The following is a 17840-nucleotide window of genomic DNA, read 5'->3' as shown; positions in this document are numbered from 1 at the left end:
CCGGCCGGAAGGCTCGGAGGCTCGGCGCTGTCGTTGCTTCTGCGTTTCGCGTGGAACGGCCCGCACTGCCGTAGAGGGTTTAGGAGTAGCCGAGTGAAGAGGCTGCCGGTGGGCTATCCGGGCACGGAACTGACAGCGCATTGGAGCCCGTCCTAGTTACAGACTGAAAGCGACAAGTTAAAAATCCATACTGGAGATTTCGAGCGTACCTAAGCATCTATCTGAATAGTCTTCTTTGTTCTGTGGTCCTACTAACACTGTCTTTCTTCATTTCTTGCTGAGAATGTGCTTATTCTACATATTTTTCAGTGTCCGGTTTCAAGGGCTTGTGTTTGTGTTGGTTATCCTGCAGAGATGTGTTTGGTAAGAATAACTGGCCGTGTGGGAATTAACCTCTTTAATCACAGGAGTGTTTCCACTGCTCTGGGATCCCATGGATGCTCACTTGTGAGAAACTAAACTCAGGACTGTTAGATTGAAGGTGACAGTGTTGTTTTAAGCCATCCAGAAGTCTGCTACGTGCCGATCTGCAGCTGAGAATGACAAATTCAGACTCTGCTTATAGAACAGCTGCGTTTATATGTAGCTTGGAGCTTGCTGCAGTACGTATGGATGAGAATAGAAGTATATAAGTGCTCACTAGGTGTGCACTCATTCATATCGTAGTCTGCAATCAAAAGGTTGTACCTTGTAGCTAATAGATGGACCCGGATATCTGACAGTCCTTAAAGCAATGGATAGGGAAACTCCTCTTAAATGCTACAGGAGGACCATTTAGGTTTTCCTTTTAACAGTCACTTAAAAGTATTTATGCAGAAAACATAACTAATGGTTGCATTGGTTATGAATGATTCGTATCAGAATGTTTGTCTTCAGGAAGTCCTGAGTATAAATCCTGTCCTTGACTAATTCTGTGTGTTAAGAAAGGACTGGTAAGCGGTATGTGACAGTGTATTCGTGGTGTAAACCTGAACACTGGTGGCCGAGGTCAGAATGACATTTTATTTTAGGCTTGCTTACCTCTGTGGTTTTACATATCCTGCTTTTAACCTTCCTCTGTTCACATTTAGGAGCATTCTGCAAATGTGCCTCTTGAGAAAGCTTAGCTGATTTGCAGGTGCTGTTCTCCTTCCATAAAAACTACAGTGCTGTTAATTTCTTGTTTGAGGGCTTAGTTACCGATGTGTGCATGGTAGTGCAGGGCTGGTGCTGTTCTGCTTTGGGAGAAAGTTGGGGCAGAGCTGGTACTCAGCTGGATGTGCTCCTCTCTGCTTGCAGGATTTCAGAATGACTTCTCAGTCACTCGCTTAATCCACTCATGGATTAACTCTCCTTTTTTATTCCCCCGCCCGCCCTGCTTTGCACACACAGTGGCTGTATTGCCAGCGTAATCTTAGAGTTGTATTCAGCACGGCTCAAGGTAAAGAGGAGAGGGAGAACTGTCCGTGCTGATGCCGTCTGTCTTTGTTCCAAATGGCATCGCTTCTTGACTGTCGCGGAAAACTGGTGAGAGCAGCAGTGGAGCCTATGTGTGGTCCTTTGTTGTTGTTACAGTTTTAATTCAGTGCTGTTACCCTAGAGAAGGCTTAGGTGTTTTGATCCCATTGCCATCCAGCTGCGATAACAGTCTGGTCGAAGCTTGCTTCAGCCGTGCAGCATCCAGCACTGTGTTGTAGGAATCCATTCTCTGCTGCTTGATATACATCTTAACAGCGTGGGATGGAAACATCCTTCAGCTTACGGTTACAGTTTTCCATCCGAGTAGTTCTCAGTCAGGGCTATGATCTGTGATATGTAAGGTCCAAGCACGGAGTCACTTACACCAGTAAAACACACATGCTCTTAGGGCTTGTCTTACCTCTGTAGTCTGTTATTATTATGCGGCTTTAACTGAAATGCCAGCTGCAGAGATGCTGCTTGCAATTACAGAGGTGGCAATAAAGCAGTAATGATACTGATCTAGCATTCATTCTGCAATTTGTAAAAGACGTGATGAAGTGCAAGAGGCAGGCACTTTTTCTTTGTTAGGAGGGGAGACCAACACAACAAACAGCAAGAGGTGAGCCAATATAGGCACATCAAATCACCACCCTTTCCTTCCTTTTTCTCCTCCTCCCTCCCAAGCTGAATGACATCTTCTGTTATAATTGCGCAAGGGAGGGGGAGAAAGGGAAAACACATTTGGGAGAATGTAAACGTGCACTCTTGATGCTGTGTGTGAGAGATCAGCATGTAGCCAGGGCTTGTGAAGGGTGCGAAAACATCTGGATTTCAACAAGCTTTTGGGATGGAGACACTGAATTACTTGTCTGTTCCAGCTTTTTCTCATTAATTTTGACTCTAGTTAGGGTAAGTAGTTAGTAAGGCTCTAACAGCATTTGGTTTCTTGATGTAAACACTGAACTGACATGGACCATAGCTCTTAACCATTTTGTCCATGTTGCCTCTTGAAGAGGCACAGTGATGCTCTTGAGCATCTTACGATAGAAACTCAGTGCCCTTTTGTAAGACACAATTGAAGGAGTGGGAGGTTGCTCACCTCTGTGGACAGCTTCTCTTTTGCTCCCTGCTCCTTTTCAGTTTGATCAAACAGCAGGTTTTTGGCTTAGCAGCAAGAGGAAGCTGATGCATCTCTCTTCATTTTCTGAGGCATTTGTATTGTCTCCATTCAAACACAGTCGGTGTGACTAGGAAAGGAAGTGCAAGGTCTTGCTGTTCTTAAACAGCAGTAAATTAACAACAGAACCATTTCAGGGTCCCAGTTTCATCCCACTGTTCTCGAGGAGAATTCATAATTTTTCTGCTAAAGATGTGCAGTAGCAGCATAGCTTCTTACTGAAGGTAGAAACCCTGTTGTTCCAACAGGAATCAGCTGTTCGGAAATTGTTGTTTTTGCAATAGACAACATGACAAACTGCATTTCATTTTTTTAGAAAGGGTTCTGAAGAAAGCTATGGAAATCATGAGGAAAACCTTTTTACCACATTCCTTTCTCTCAGCCTGTCATTTCTGCCTTCTCCCCAGATCTTTATCTGGATTATATGTTAACTTTTTTCTTTCTTTCTCCATGGCATCTCTGAGATATGATCTTTTGTGTCTAGCCATATGGTTAAAACTAGTCTAGGCTGTTCTTGCTTTGTGTCTGGTTTTCTTTTTGACACTCAACCATTCAAAACAGTGACCATTTTTACTGAAAGAAGTGCTTTTGTTTGCTTGCCATTAAGGCTTTAGAAAAAATCATTTCTATGTGGGTCCTGCAGCTACATGCATAAACTGGTTTTCTTCTTGGTCAGTTTCAGCTGTCATTGAGAGTGGCATGCTATGGAGAATCTGACGCAGTCTCAGCTGTCAAGCTGCTAACCTTCAGGCCGGCACTAAAGCCTCCTTGTTTTCATAGAATCATGGAATGGCCTGGGTTGAAAAGGACCTCAAGGATCATCTAGGTTCAACCCCGTGCTGTGGACAGGGTTAAAACCACTAGACCAGACTGCCCAGAGCCACATCCAAGGACAGGATTTTGTCTCTACCTTGTTGATCCTGAAAGAGGAGTGGCAGATGTAAGTGCTGTTATCTCATCATGAGGGTCTCACAAACACCAATGGAGCTGCCTCATCCTCTGCCTTGAGAACTGCAAGGAAGTCCTTAGTGCCATCCTCTACCACTGGCTAAACTGCAACAGCTAGACAGTGGTTGTGTGAGCTACTGCTTATTGTTATGAATGCATGAGCCTTTTTGCTGTTCTCCCTTCTTTCTTTGAAATTAATTGTCTGGCTATCATCCCGTCCCTTGAGTTGGAGATTGTGTGCAGGAGATGTGCTTTCTTCTGCTCCTTGTAGCATACTGTACAATAGACTTCTGATTTAGGCTGGTAGTCTCAAGCTTCTAACTTTACATTACAAAACAAAGCTTCAGTCCTTCAGTTTTCCATTTTCTGTGCTGATTATTTCCAACATTAGGAATGTTTATCTGATGGTTTGGGTCTTTTGCTGTGTTTGTCTGCATCAGTATTCCAGCCGTACAGCTTAATTAAAATCTGGGAAATAACCTGCCTACTGTATCAATTTCCTCTTTGGCCAGCAGGAAATTGTTCCGTATTACTGCTTTCTGCCCTGTTGTTGGAAGTAATTCCTCTGAATCTGCAGTGCTTTGAAGTGAGGCAAGGCTTGCAGGGAAGGCTTGCTTGTGCTTGAAGGAAGAGGGCATTTCAGTGCACGGAAGACTTGTATTAAGGAAAAGCGTCTTCCTTTAAAGCTTTGCTTTAGTTACATCCTTTATCGTCATGGCTGTGTTATTCTTTGGATTGAGCTTTTTGTGGTGTGTCTCAGGAAGTCTTAGGGTATAATGCCGCTACTCATCAAGTAACTTTTGAATTGAAGTGACTTAATGGATAGCATAACTTTAAGTGGTCTCCCTTTAACTTATTGAGATCTCTTTAAGTCTGTAAGGAGGCTTCTTGCTGGAAGGTTTTTTTTTCTTTTCTTAAAAGAAATTGTGTATGCGGAAGCCTTATCTTTGTGGGATCATATCTTGTTATCTCTGCCATGCCAGTAAAAGTCTTGTGGCTGTGCAAGTCCTATCTAACATTGGCATCTCTTTGTGGTTCTGGTAGAACAGTGTTGGTTCTATTGGGATGGTTGGGAATTCCTTCTTGCCCTTCTGTTAGACTCTCTAAAATGTGGTGTGTGGTTACACAGCTGTTGAAGTGGGCTTCTATTTGGACAGGTCCTGTGAAAAGGACAGCAGAACCGCTGCTCCATTTCTGTAAGATACTGAAGCTTGCAGAGATTTGCACTATTTAACACTTGGATTTTTTTCAGGGTTCATTCAAGAAATGAAACTTGAGGCAACTGAAACCAAATTTGGCTCAAACCAGTTAAACCCAGCAACAGTTGGTACTTTTACCCACCCATATAACAGACTACTTACTCTGGGTCTCCTGCTGGGACACTTGCAACACCACATCTTGTGACTGGAGCATGGGAGGCTTTCTCATTTCTGTTGTGTGGTGATCTGCACAGAAAGATGCAGTATTTGCATAGAAATCTTGCTTTAAATAGTGAAATGGCAGAATGCTTCACTAATCTTTCTTCGTAGAGCAAAGTTATTTCTTTAGCAAGCTTGTGTGCACTGTGTATGGTACTCCAGCTGCTATAAACAGAGTTCTGCTTGGTTTAGGAGGGAAAAACTACCTTGCCAGGAAGGACAAACGGTTTATGGGCAAGTGGCATACTTTTGGTGATTCACTTAGCCAAGGTAAATCACTCATTAAGCGAGGCTCCCACTGAGAATTCTCTAGAGCTGTGCCTCTTCCTGCTTTGATTGTAAAGAAAGATTAGTTCAGAGTTAGCCTTTGTGTATGGTTTCCTTGGTGAGCCTGTGGAGGTCGGTGCTGCATGCCTGGTGTTTCAGGTTTCTTCTGGGTCTTATAAGTGTCACTGGTCTTGTTATGGACTTTCCTGGGAGAGTTAGGACTGCTTGCAAGTGCAGAAAGTGTATGAGAAGACTGGGTGTCAGTGATGCATGGTCTCCATCCAGTACTTCAAAACATAGAAGTTTGTGTGAAAATGGAGCAGTTATTTAGAAGATAACAGCAGGAGATAGCTACTAATAATTCCCCACAATGAATTGTTATCTCCGCACTCTAGAGAAGGCAGATGGGCTACAACTGGGACCACTGTTCTATCCTAATATTAGTTGTGTTGCTTTTGCATTACATATAATGCCTGCTGTGTTACACTTACACTTGGAGACTTAGCTAGGATTCTGCTGTGCCAAATACTGTATTAAAGCATGGAAAACAAGTCCCTGCTCATACATCTATTATCTCCATATATCTATTTGCTTAAATAAGGCAGATGAGAGTAAAAGAATGCAAATACAATTTTCTGTACAAGTTTTGAATTTGGTGCATTGAATAAGATTTTATTTGACAGTGAATTTATTTCAAGATGTGAACCAACTATAAATCATTCTGTGGGACGCTCCTGAAGTAGCAAAAAGTCAGTTGTGGGTTTTTGGGGAGCTGTGCATCCGTAAGAGGTATGTATTTATGCAGGATCCTTTGTGTTGGAATAACCAGTTTGCATTCAGGCCATAGGTCCCTGGCACATCCTCTGTCTTTCAACTTCTGTCAGCTTGGTCAACCTTCATGACATCAAGTGGATTTCCTGCTGAACTGTTGCTCAGACAGCTCTTTGCACTCATACCACATTGTCCATGTTCCTTGCACTAGTATCCTACCCAGACAGTAAGTGTTGGGACTTCCTAAAGTCAGAACTATTCCACATGGCAACTTAAATGCTGATCTGCAGTCTACTGATACTGTCACAATATGGTTGTGGTCACGAGTGTATGGTTCATGAGGGGAAGAGACACCCGATCCACATTCCCTCTGGCACAGAAGAGAGATCCTTCTTGTTGTGTGTGCTGCACATGAAGCATGTAGCCCCTCTCTCATTTCTTGCTTGTTTATGTTTTGACTGTTCTTTACCCTCCTGTCTCTTTTTGTCCCCTTTCTAGCCAGTGCCTTCCCAAGAGGCAGAATCTTCTGGCCTGGTAGGGCTGAACTTTAGATTCTTTACAAAGTGTTCCTTTTGGTTGTCACCTCCTACATATTTTCCTTCCTTTAACCTACTGCCCTCTTTTTCAGGTTTCTGGTCTCCCACTACTGTTTCCCACCTCCTGGGCTACTTACTCTTCTACTCTTCTTTGGTGCAGGGAGGAGAAACTAGGAAAATTTTGTTGGCAATTGCTATTAAGCCTTTTTGTAACAGGGTGAGCCAGGAGAAACAAATGTAAGAGCAGGGTATGTCTCATGGACTGGATGAGCTGTGCAGCTTGCTGGATTTTGTTCTTTTTTTTTTGGCCGGGGAGGGGGAGGGGAAGGGTATCAATTGATGTTAATTTAGAAATGGAATAGTCTCAGCTGTGATCTAAAACAGCTAAATTGCTTGGATAGTGTCACTTGAGATGTTTGCTTCCCTTTAGAAGAAGTCTTCTGCTAATGTGCCCTTTTGCGGGCATTTGTCTAGATGTCTCATCAGTCTGGAGAGGCTTGTTTTAGTGCTATCTGCACTCTCGGGAGTTTATTTTTAAATAGTTACTGAAGCAACAGTCTTGTAAAATGCTGCAGTGCTAAGATAGAGAGCATTAAAGTGTTTAGTAATCCTCCAAAAGGGTAGATTGAAAAAATGTCTTTCTTTGTTCCTTTCTCTAATGCTAGCTGATAGTATTGGTGAAACTACATTCTGGGAGTAGGCTTATTTACTTCATGAATAGATGGTTTCATAAATTTATTCCTCAAAACTCTTCTACTCTAGTTTAAAAGGTGGATATTCCTAAACTGAACTTATGTCAAAACCAAATGCTTGAGTTCAGGAACTACTGTGCACTGTCCTTCATTCTCTGCTATGAAAACATGACTTTCTGACTTCTGCCTTCTTGAGGTGGGCTGTGTCTCAAGATAGTCGCTGTGGCTGTTGTGAAGCAGTAGTGCTTCACAAGCCTAATTATATTACTTTCTGCAGTAAATACAGGAGGAGGATCCTGTTAGCTTTCCTTCTTTGTGCCAAAAAGTTGGGTTCTTTGCTGTTTCCACTACACCAGAAAATTTCAAAGAAAACATTTCTCAAAGAGGTCAGGTAGCCTTATCATGTTGTATTCCTGTATCATTTTATTAATCTACAGTTTTCAATTCAGTTGTGCCAGTATAACAGTTACACTTCATTAAGGTGTTGATTTCATTTGGAATTGTGTTATGTCTAGATGACTTCACAAAGCTAGATTGTCTTTAAGGTTCCTTCCATCCCAAGCAATTCCATGATTCATTTAATTGGTGAATCAGATGATTAATGGAATGCAATCCCAAACATCAGTACAGACGGAGTGATGAATGGACACAGAGCAGCTCTGCAGGAAGGAATTGGGGCTTCAGGTAGAAAAGCTCAACAAGAGCAGGCAGTGTGCACTTGTGAGCCTGGAAGGTCAATAGTATCCTGGATTTTAGGAAAAGAATGGGTGACCAGCAGGGTCAGGGCGAAGGAGGTGGCTGTCCCCCTCTACTCTGCCCATGTGAGGCCTCGTCTGGAGTTCAGGCCTGCAGCCCCCAGTACCAGAAAGACATGGAGTTGTTGGAGCAGCTCTAGAGGAGATCAGTAAATCTGATCCGAGGGCTGGAGCATCTCTCCCATGAAGAAAGGTTGAGGAAATTGGGTTTGTTCAGCCTGAAGAAAAGAAGGGTCCAGGGAGACCTCATTACAGTCCGTACCTGAGAGGGTTTGCAAGAATGAGGGGAGGGACTTCTTACAAGGGCGTGCAATGATAGGACAAGGTGGTAATGGCTTTGAACTAAAATAAGGGAAATTTAGATTAGATATTGGGAGGAAATTGTTACTCTGAGGGTGGTGAGGCCTTGGCACAGGCTGCCCAGAGAAGCTGTGGGTGCCCATTTCTGGCAGCATTCAAAGTCAGGCTACATGGGGCCCTGTCAGGAGCAGTTAGCATACAGGAGAATATCTCAGGCAGTAAGGCTTTTTGATGGAAGGCAACAACAGTGGTAAATTCTCTACTGAGCCTTATGCATTCGTGCAGACTTTGATAACTTAGAGGCATGATGCTTTCTCACAGTCAGTATCTGCTGGCAAATTCAGCTTAGTACTTTGGTTCTAGGTTCTTAAGAAAGCAAGGAATTTCAGAACCATGACATTAAAAAAAAAAAAGAAAAGAAAAGGAAGTTGTTAAGACAAGGAGAAGGACTGACTGAGCCAGGTAGGTTCATGACCTGTAGGAGAGACTTGACCTGGCAGGGCAATGCCAGCTCCATGCTAACCAGTCTTGGTTGTTCCTTTCCTTGTTGGTTGTCACAATAGTGGTGGATCTTGAAGGGAAGACTCTGAAATGGACTGGAAATGAAGTGTTGTCAGATGAACTAGTATGCTGGATTTGAGGATGAAATACCTTAAAATGCTGCATTAATTATGGCAATTCAGGAAGCAGGAACGGGCAGCTGTCTTAGCTTAAGCTGATTTGACTTTTTTAAAAATTGGAATTGTGTTTCACTTGCTACAGTGGTAATTGCAAGTTTTACGGTTTAATTTGTATGACTTAACTGGGTCCTTTGACATGTGACAAAAGGATGGAATGGCCTTCAGGCTGTTTGCAAAGTCAGTCATATCGTTTGGCTGTATTTGGAATAGTTTCTTCACAGCAGTATGGACTTCAGATTTTTCAACGCTGGGAATTAAATGCTGGGCAATACAACACAATCATCACCTGTAATGGTAATGGTTACACTGCATCATCGTTTTGCTGGTACTTGCTGCTTGCTTCATTGTGGAGGCAGTATCATTGAGGATCCCTGGTGCTGGGGAACCTGAGAGCAGGTGATCCTGTTCGCAAATGCAATAATGACTTAAAATATGTAATATTTAAATGGTATTTCATATCAGTTATGTCAATTCTCTGCCCTGTTTCCCCACGTAGAATGCATTTCCTACTTGGAGTAGCTCCTGTCATGCAAAATACAACTTTCTTTTGATATATGGGAGTTCACGGTGAGTTATGCATAGCGAAGGCATGCAGGCTCAGTGGAGTTTGTTATGGCAGTAAAATCTTTAGGTGGCAAGGTCATGGCCATAGGATTAACCTGCGTTCAGCAGTTCTTTCCGTGGAAAGGTGTGCTTGGTGAACATTTGACTTTTTATAAGCTGGCAATATTCAGCTCTTCGTTCTGTGAAGGTCTTAAAAATGGTGGTGATATGAATCCTAGCCAATCCCTTCAGCTCTGAGTTCAAGAGGGCTTTTCTTTGGGAGAAGAGTGAGGAGGCAGGGACGCAGGCTGACCAGACCTTCAATAAACATGTTTTAATTTGTGACAATTTCTTAGAGCACTGAAACTCTGAGCAGTGGTCTGTTGCCTGAGTGTATTCTTACCTGTGAGATGTGGTTGTGGCAGCCTAGAGTGGGGATGGGACATTGGTGATGGACATGAGCTTACTGCATGAGGAGAGCCCTGGTAGTAAGGAGTTAAAATTTGAATAGGAATGAACTGAGGTCAGCAGCACAATCAGTCTGTTCAGTAAATAATTTTCTTTGTATACTTACTCCATTCTTTCACTCGTTATTTGCTCCACTTATTCTTTTCCCTTCCTACACACACACACACACACACACACACACACACACACACACACACACATGCTTGCAGTCACACAGTTTTTCTGGCTTTATTATTCTCTCTCGCCTTAGTTATTGCCTTTCAGTGGCCACTTGTCACTGTGACCCTCCCTTTGGCCAAGGAGCTGTACATATAGGTTTCCTGTGCAGGATCCACCTTCGAGCTGGGATGGACACCTCTGCTCAGCTTTGGAGATTCCAGACTGCTTTCTGGCTGCTCTTGTGAGTCTGCTTGTTCTGAGCACTGCAGTGGTTACACAGAATGCAGCGCACAGGAGGGAGAGAGCTGTGCAGCCAAACACAGAGGAATTAGGAGCTCTTTCCCACCTCTTTTCCCGTCTGTGGTGGCAGGCTGTGAGCTCTTGGGTGAGTGAGCATCTGATATGTGGCATGCTTTGTTCCAAAATTCAGGGGGATGTCTCTTAAATTGCCATGCTGTTACTGAGAATTTGGGTGAATGTGGGACGAAGCATTGGTTAATGCTAGAGTCTGCAAAATACAGCAGGCTTTCGTGCTTGTGCCTGGATGCGATGCTATGAAAAGAGAAAGCTTCAGAGGGTCTCGTATCTGAGGATCCACAGAAACCAGCAGGAGGGAGAGTAGGATTTGGGGGGGTGAGTGACCTTGAATGTCCATTCCATTGAAACAATGTAGGTGTGACTTGTGTTTAGGGAAATATTTTCTGGGAGGCCCTTTGTTTGGGTGGGGACAGCTTAAATGTTCTGTATCTCTGTAGAGATCCATTTTGATTTTTCAGTGAAAGTATAATAGCTACATCATGTCACCTCTTCGTACGATATTATAAATGTTCCTGTCCCCAGGCTTCTGAAAGATGTGCCACATCTCTTGTGGATATTGAATTGGCTTAAGGCCTCACGAGTAAGAAGAAATAAATGTATAGCAGGCATACTGGAGCAATTGCATGGCAACTATCAAGATGGCAGCCTGTGAATAATCAGGCATAAGTTTTGGGCAGGAGGGGGTCTTTGGGTCTGCACAGCTTAGCAACCTACAGCCTAATAGTTCTTGCCTGCTGTTGGAGCCTCTGTGCTGCTTTCCTTTAGGGCATTGTTTCCTCCTTCAATCTTCTGAGATTTTTATGCTTTCCATTGTGTTTTCTTAAATAAAAAGGCAACTCTAGAAGCAAACAAACAAAATTCCTCTCTTGCTTGACTTGTGCTTTTCACTTAAAAATGGTTTTTCTTTCCAGCGTTATTAAAACCAGGACTTTTCTCAGCTAGACTGCAGCTGCAGAGCCAGTGGGGTAAAATGAGTATAGCGCTTGATTCGAGAGTTCATTTTTTTTTTTTTTTACATCTCTTGAATTAAATGTTGATAACAGCAAAGCTACAAATCTGACCATACTAAAGGGAGACAGGAGTTTATTGTTCCCTTAACAGACTATATACAGCTTTCCTGTAGCTACACTGTTTAGTGGAGTGGGTTACTTTTTGGTAAACAGATGGGCTTTGAGACCTCAGGTCCTTCACATCTGAAACAGTAGAAGCAATCATCAAAGCTAAATGTCAAAGGGGAACAATTAGAAGGGTGTATTTTCTGGAAGTGTCTTGGGCAGTGCTCCTGCCTCCAGCTGCTTGGTTTTTATCCTGGGGTGCTGTGTCCTTTTCTCATCTTGTTGTCACCCAGGACAGCTGTCTGGTCACACATGAGAAGTCTGATCAGAAAACTGATTTCAGTTTAAAAGTAGCCTTGCTGGAAGGAAAGATAGCAAAACTGGTCTGGTATGCAGTGCAGTTCCACAGTGGTTGTAATGGCACAGGTGGGGATGGCTTGGTGATGGGGCTGCTGTCTCTGAGACCAAAGTTCCCTGTTAGCTGGTGTGTGCTTTCCCTCATAGATCTGTAAACTTCTCAGTTGTGCTTGTGAGCTTGGCCACTTCTGCTTGCATCAGCTGGACTTGTAAAGAAAAATCCCCTTTCCTGTGGAGGAACCCTATAAAAATATTCGTAATGGCAAAATGTATACTAGTTGTTCATTCTTAATTATTACCAAATATGTTGAGAATCCTGAGCCTTCTAATAACTGAAGAAATAACTACATTTTCCTGTTAATTAGTGACTCAAAGCAGCATGGTAATAATGATTAGAATACTATAACTGGGTTTGGGATTGTTTTAGTCTTTTGAAGAACTAATTTTTAGATTAATGTTCCAAGTACCATTTGGGTTTTACTGAGATTCTTCTAGCCAAGTAGTTCCCCTTTGATTCTTTCAGAGGGCTTTGCACTGATCCAGGAGGGCTCCCTGTCCATCAGTGTGCCCTTAGGATGGTGCTTTCAAGTCAAATTAAGTAGGAGTCACTGTGTGTCAGGATCTGTTTAGGAAGTGATAGAGTGGAATTAACTTGGCCAAGAAGGCCAAATGATATCCTGAGGTGCATTAAAAAGAGTGTGGCCAGCAGGTTGAGGGAGGTGATTCTCCCCCTCTACTCTGCACTGGTGAGGTCACACTTAGACTACTGTGTCCAGTTCTGGGTTCCCCAGTTAAAAAAAAGACAGGGATCTCCTAGAAGGAGTCCAGTGGAGGGCCACAAAGATGATAAAGGGCCTGGAGCATCTCCTGTGTAAGGAAAGGATGAACAACCTGTGTCTGTTCAGCCTGGGGAAAAGAAGACTGAGCGGGAATCTGATAAGCGTTTATAAATATCTGAAGGGAAATAGGAAGCAAATGGATGAAGCCAGGCTCTTCTTGGTGGTGCTTAGCAATAAGACAAGAAGCAGTGACCTAAAACTTGAACATAGGAAGTTCCATACTAATATGTAGAAGAACCTCTTTACAGTAAGGGTGATGGAACACTGGAACAGGTTGCCAAGTGAGGTTGTGTCTCCTTTGATATTCAAGACCCACCTGGATGCCTACCTGTATGACCTATTGTAGGGAACCTGCTTTGGCAGGGGGATTGGATTCACTGATCTCCCTTCTAACCCCTGCAATTCTGTGGAAAACAGCTTTCTATAAAGTCTCACCACACTTGGAGAATGAAACGAGGTGATCTGTCTCACTGCCTGAAGAAACTGAGTCCTAACCTTGACAGGTTCAAATGTTACTTACATACACAAAAAGCCTCAAAGGGAAATTGAAAGGAAATAAAATTGGAAAGGAAGGATCCATCCGTCTTTCCTATTTCACAGAACTTGTGTATGAAGCAGGGTGCAATGTGCAGGAGATATTCACGGTTGCTTTTCTGTCGTTCTCCTGTACTTTGCTCTCTAGTTTAGATAAGCATTTGCAGCACTGCAGGATTTCTGTCTGTAGCCTGTTCTTATCTGGGAAAGTAGTGTTACCTTTTAAACCGGTGAGAATACTATTGATCTAACACTGCTCTGAAGTCCTTTCATCTTGATTGTTCCAGCCATTTTATAAAAGGGATAAAAGCCTGTGTCCCTTTGGCTTTTGAAGGAAAATGCACGAAGTGCAGGGTTGTATTGTAGATGACCTTTGTGAGCTTAGACACGGCTAGGATAAGAATCCACATCACTTCCTGGGATCAGTACATTAAGAAGAAGACTTTCAGTGTCTGTGAATATACAAGTTTGAGGGCATGAAATAGCAACTTATGCAAATACTAATGAATCCTTACATCTGTTTTCACATATGCATATGGGTATGAATTTGCAAGATAGTGTGGGTGTGAATAGATGCAGACCTGGGAAAATTGTGATAGCTTGTAACTGTGCCACTTGGCACGTAGTGTGTATACAAACGCATACTTGCAAAATAGTATTCAAAGTAAAGTAATTTCTACCTTCTCTTCTCTCTGAAAAGAGTCATGAACCCTAGGTGTTTTTTTTTGTTGTTGTTGTTGTTGTTTTTTTTTTAAGTGTAATTACTACTTGTGACAATCTTAAACAGTCTTTCCCACTTTCTTGGTGACTTTCTGAATGGGAACCAGTGCTGTGTGACACTGTCTGCATCCTCAAGTAGTCAAGCCCAGTAATGATACAGATGAAGAAGTGAATGGCATTGGAGTCAACCCAACAACTGTCTTCAGTGTCTCTGTGATGTAGGATTGGAGTAATGGGTGAAGTTGGCAATTTCACTGGACTGCTTGTTAGGAAAGCTACTTCTAGGGATGTATGCATTAGCCTTTTATTTATTCATTTTGAGATTTGTGATTCATAGTAGTTTCAAAAAATACTTCGGAAATTATTAGCATGTTTTCTTACAGTTTGCTGCTATATCTACAGTGTTATTGAAGCCCCTCCTTGACACCTTTAGTGTTACTGAAATTTCCATTGTACTTTATGGTCTCTCTCTGCTACTTTTATTCCTTTTACTTTTTTTTCTTGTAGCAAGAGCATCAGTGTTTGATTCTGCAGCCTTCCTGTTGGCACAACTATCATTCTGATGTAAATGTTGAAAGACTGCTGCTTCACGGGGGAACACAGACACTGTGTGGATAATTTGAGAAATGGGAATACAGCGTTCTTCACTCCTTGGGCCAGCCCTGAGTTATTAATTAGTTAGACCATTCGGTAATTTTGTATAATTTGATGCTCTTTCAGGAAACCAAGGAACCAGTATTTCTGTTTTTATTAACTTTGTCATTGTAATACAAAGTATACAATTGAGTGACAAAGATGGACTTGATTGTGATTCTTCCTTCTGCTGTCCTCTTCCTGCAGACCTCACAACTGATGCCTTTATAAAAAATAAACAAAATGCTACCTATATGCATGTTTAGTCCATGAACTTTCTATAAATTGTCAAGTCTCCTCAGCTGACACAGGGAGCCATACTGAAAAATGAAGTATAGTTATCCTTGTACGATACTGCTTCTGGCAGTACTCACACATTCTGGTTTCTTAAGGTGCCAAATAACAGATGGAAGGAGGAACAAAACAACACCAAACAAACCTGGAGGCAGGGAAGATCAGTGCACGAGCCATTCTCATACAGTAGAAACTAGTAAATTAATAGGCAGTCAGATACTGAATTGGACTGAGTTGGAGTCGATAATTGAGAATCAGTGCATGCTCATCCATTTTCCAAGGCAGTGCGTGATCCTGTTGCTATTGCAGTATTTGCCTCTGGAGTAAGGCTGTGTGCTACATCTAGTTGTGATCCTTCTTGATGGATTTCCTCTCTTGAAATCACTGTGCCCTAGGATACTTTTTTTTAATGTCACTCAGTACAATGGAAGTGATTTCTTCTTCTTTCCCTTTTTTTTTTCTTTTTCCTTCTGGTCACACTGAGTTATTTGCTTGCAAATTACATTATGGAGATGATTTCCATAAACAGTTAGGTAGCATCTCAGAAACCTTTCTGTGTGTGTGTATGTGTATGTGTGTGTGTGTGTGTGTGTGTGTGTGTGTGTATGTGTGTGTTTAAGGTCAGCTAGCAGAGAAGAGACAGCTCAATTTGCCAGGAGTAATGTAGAGCAGGAGCTCTTGCTGCTCCTGCTTGGCCCTTTAATAGGGATGAAGCATAAGATTAATAAGGAAAAATGAAATCAACCACTGCCTTCAGAAAGGGAAGTAAGCAGAACAGCTTTGAGTGGATTTTGTCTTCTAATGCCAGCTTATTAATTTTAGTAAGCCTGACTTGTTTCTTATTTTCATCATACTTTTGAAAGATTCCAGATTTTTATGGCTGTTTTTAACACTTCTGATTGAGAGGAGTACATTCTCCTATGCAATTAGAAGTGCTGACTGCAGGTTTTGTGGAAAGATGGTAAATCGTGCCTAGGTCAGTACTGACATTAATGATGAGACATAATAAAAACTCAAACAATCCATAGACTTGTGACTGTGTTTTCTTGTCTCACATGCAGTTCGTCAGCTGGAAGAAATGTGTGTGGTGTGGATTTTTTTATTTTATTTTATTTTTTTTCCCTCCAGACTCTGTTCTGACTTCTGGAGGCACTTAAATGAGCAAATGACTTTCTTCTTTTCCTGGCTTGTTCTTTCAGTCTGTCTGAAATGCATTTCACATATAGATTTTGTGTAGGGTTTTTGAATGGTTGACTTGCCAGATGTGAAGGCACAACTTGGACAGCTTTGTTGGTAAATAGCAGCATTAAAAACAAAATAAAGAAATCTAAAAATGGTGTGCCTTTGCTGCTATAAACCCGGTTGTAATTCCTCTCTTGAAGACTAAGTCCCTTTTTTCCTCAGTAAGTTGAAAAGAAGCCACAAATCTAAGCTGGAATTTGGTGTCTTGACTGGAGGCATTTGAGGTATTTGTTTTGGGATTGAGCTATGTCTTCAGCCTCCATATGCACTCAAGATCTCTGATTAAGGGCAAGTGAAAGGGGCCTTTCCCAGTTTTCTCCTGCTCTGATGCAGTGGTGGCAAGAATCTGTTGTGTGGCTATTTGATAGGGCATTGTTCCTTGGCTGTCAATCCCTTGGACTTTCTGGCATGGGTGTGTTATACAAGAAGTCTGAAAGTCTAGACAGCACTGCAACAGGAATTTGTGGCAAAAGTAACTTTCCTGGTCTTTCTGAGGATCAGTTTCATTACACTGCACTGATAGTTGTCTCTCTAAGTGGCCTTCCTCACAGACCTGGATTCAAGTATTCCACTGAAGTTATTTTGGGACCCTAGACAGATGTCAGCTTCACACTTCTTGTCTCTTTCCGGTATCCAGAGCAAGCTGTGACTTCTCTATGTGCCACAGAAAAAAATGAGATGGCCAGAAATTCAAGGCTCTGGCCCCGGAGAAGTGTCAAGCTTTAAAATATAGAGAACTTATGGTTAGATAACGGGAAGGAAAAGCCCTGCCATTACCATTTATTAATTACTAGTCAGCTTCCCTTATGGGGAATGCTCATCAAGGAGAGAGTGACTTTCCTGTAAGTGCCACTTCTGTGGCATGGGGGAAGTAAAACTTCAGACCCTGGCTCTGAGAGGAGAGGGCTGCAAAGAGCTTGCAGCATTTCTGACCAGAACTTGATTCACTTTCGGTCTGGTGGCAGTATGAACTTATTGAAACAAACTCTGATTCTAAGGTGAGTGCTTACAGCAACAAAGAAACCATCAAATGTTTCCTTTTGTTAGTTTTTAATGAAACAGCTGAAGCATAGGAGGCTATCTCATACCCAGCTGCAAGTTTCTTCTGCCTTTCTATGAAAGAGAGTGGCTTCTTGGAAAATGTGTAATCTTCGTACTGTATTCATAACTTGTGTGTTCTGTGAAAAAGGCAAGATACTTCCATTTCCTATTATTGTTGCACAGAAGTCAGGAGCGCTACCCAGTACGTGCAGCATGTTAGTAAGACTTATGTTGTTTTTCTTCATGTATTTGTGTATCTGCAGCAGCAGCTGCAATTTGAACTTTCATTGCTCTCCTCTTTCCTAGGCATATTATGCTTACCACTTATGTTATGACTGTGCAGTGGAGATTCATTTGGCACAATGAAGAAATGCAATTTTCTTGAGTATCTTGCTGCTTTGAAAATGTTCTACTGCTACTGGTTTCAAGTCAGATGTATACTATGCTAACAGAGCAAATCTTTGAGATCTGTCAGCTTGATGATGTGTCATGTTCTTTTACATAGCTGGTTTTCTCCTGTAGTGAAAAGACATTTATAAATGACACCGTAACAAATGAACACACCGAATTTAATAGGTGCAACAGCACACACGCTGGCTCTAAGCTTCTCTAAAGCTTTGTGCTATACATTACTGCTGCAGTTTGATTTGCAG

Source organism: Meleagris gallopavo, chromosome 1, assembly GCF_000146605.3.
Source record: "Meleagris gallopavo isolate NT-WF06-2002-E0010 breed Aviagen turkey brand Nicholas breeding stock chromosome 1, Turkey_5.1, whole genome shotgun sequence".
NCBI lineage: Eukaryota > Metazoa > Chordata > Aves > Galliformes > Phasianidae > Meleagris > Meleagris gallopavo.
This window is presented reverse-complemented; position numbering follows the sequence as displayed.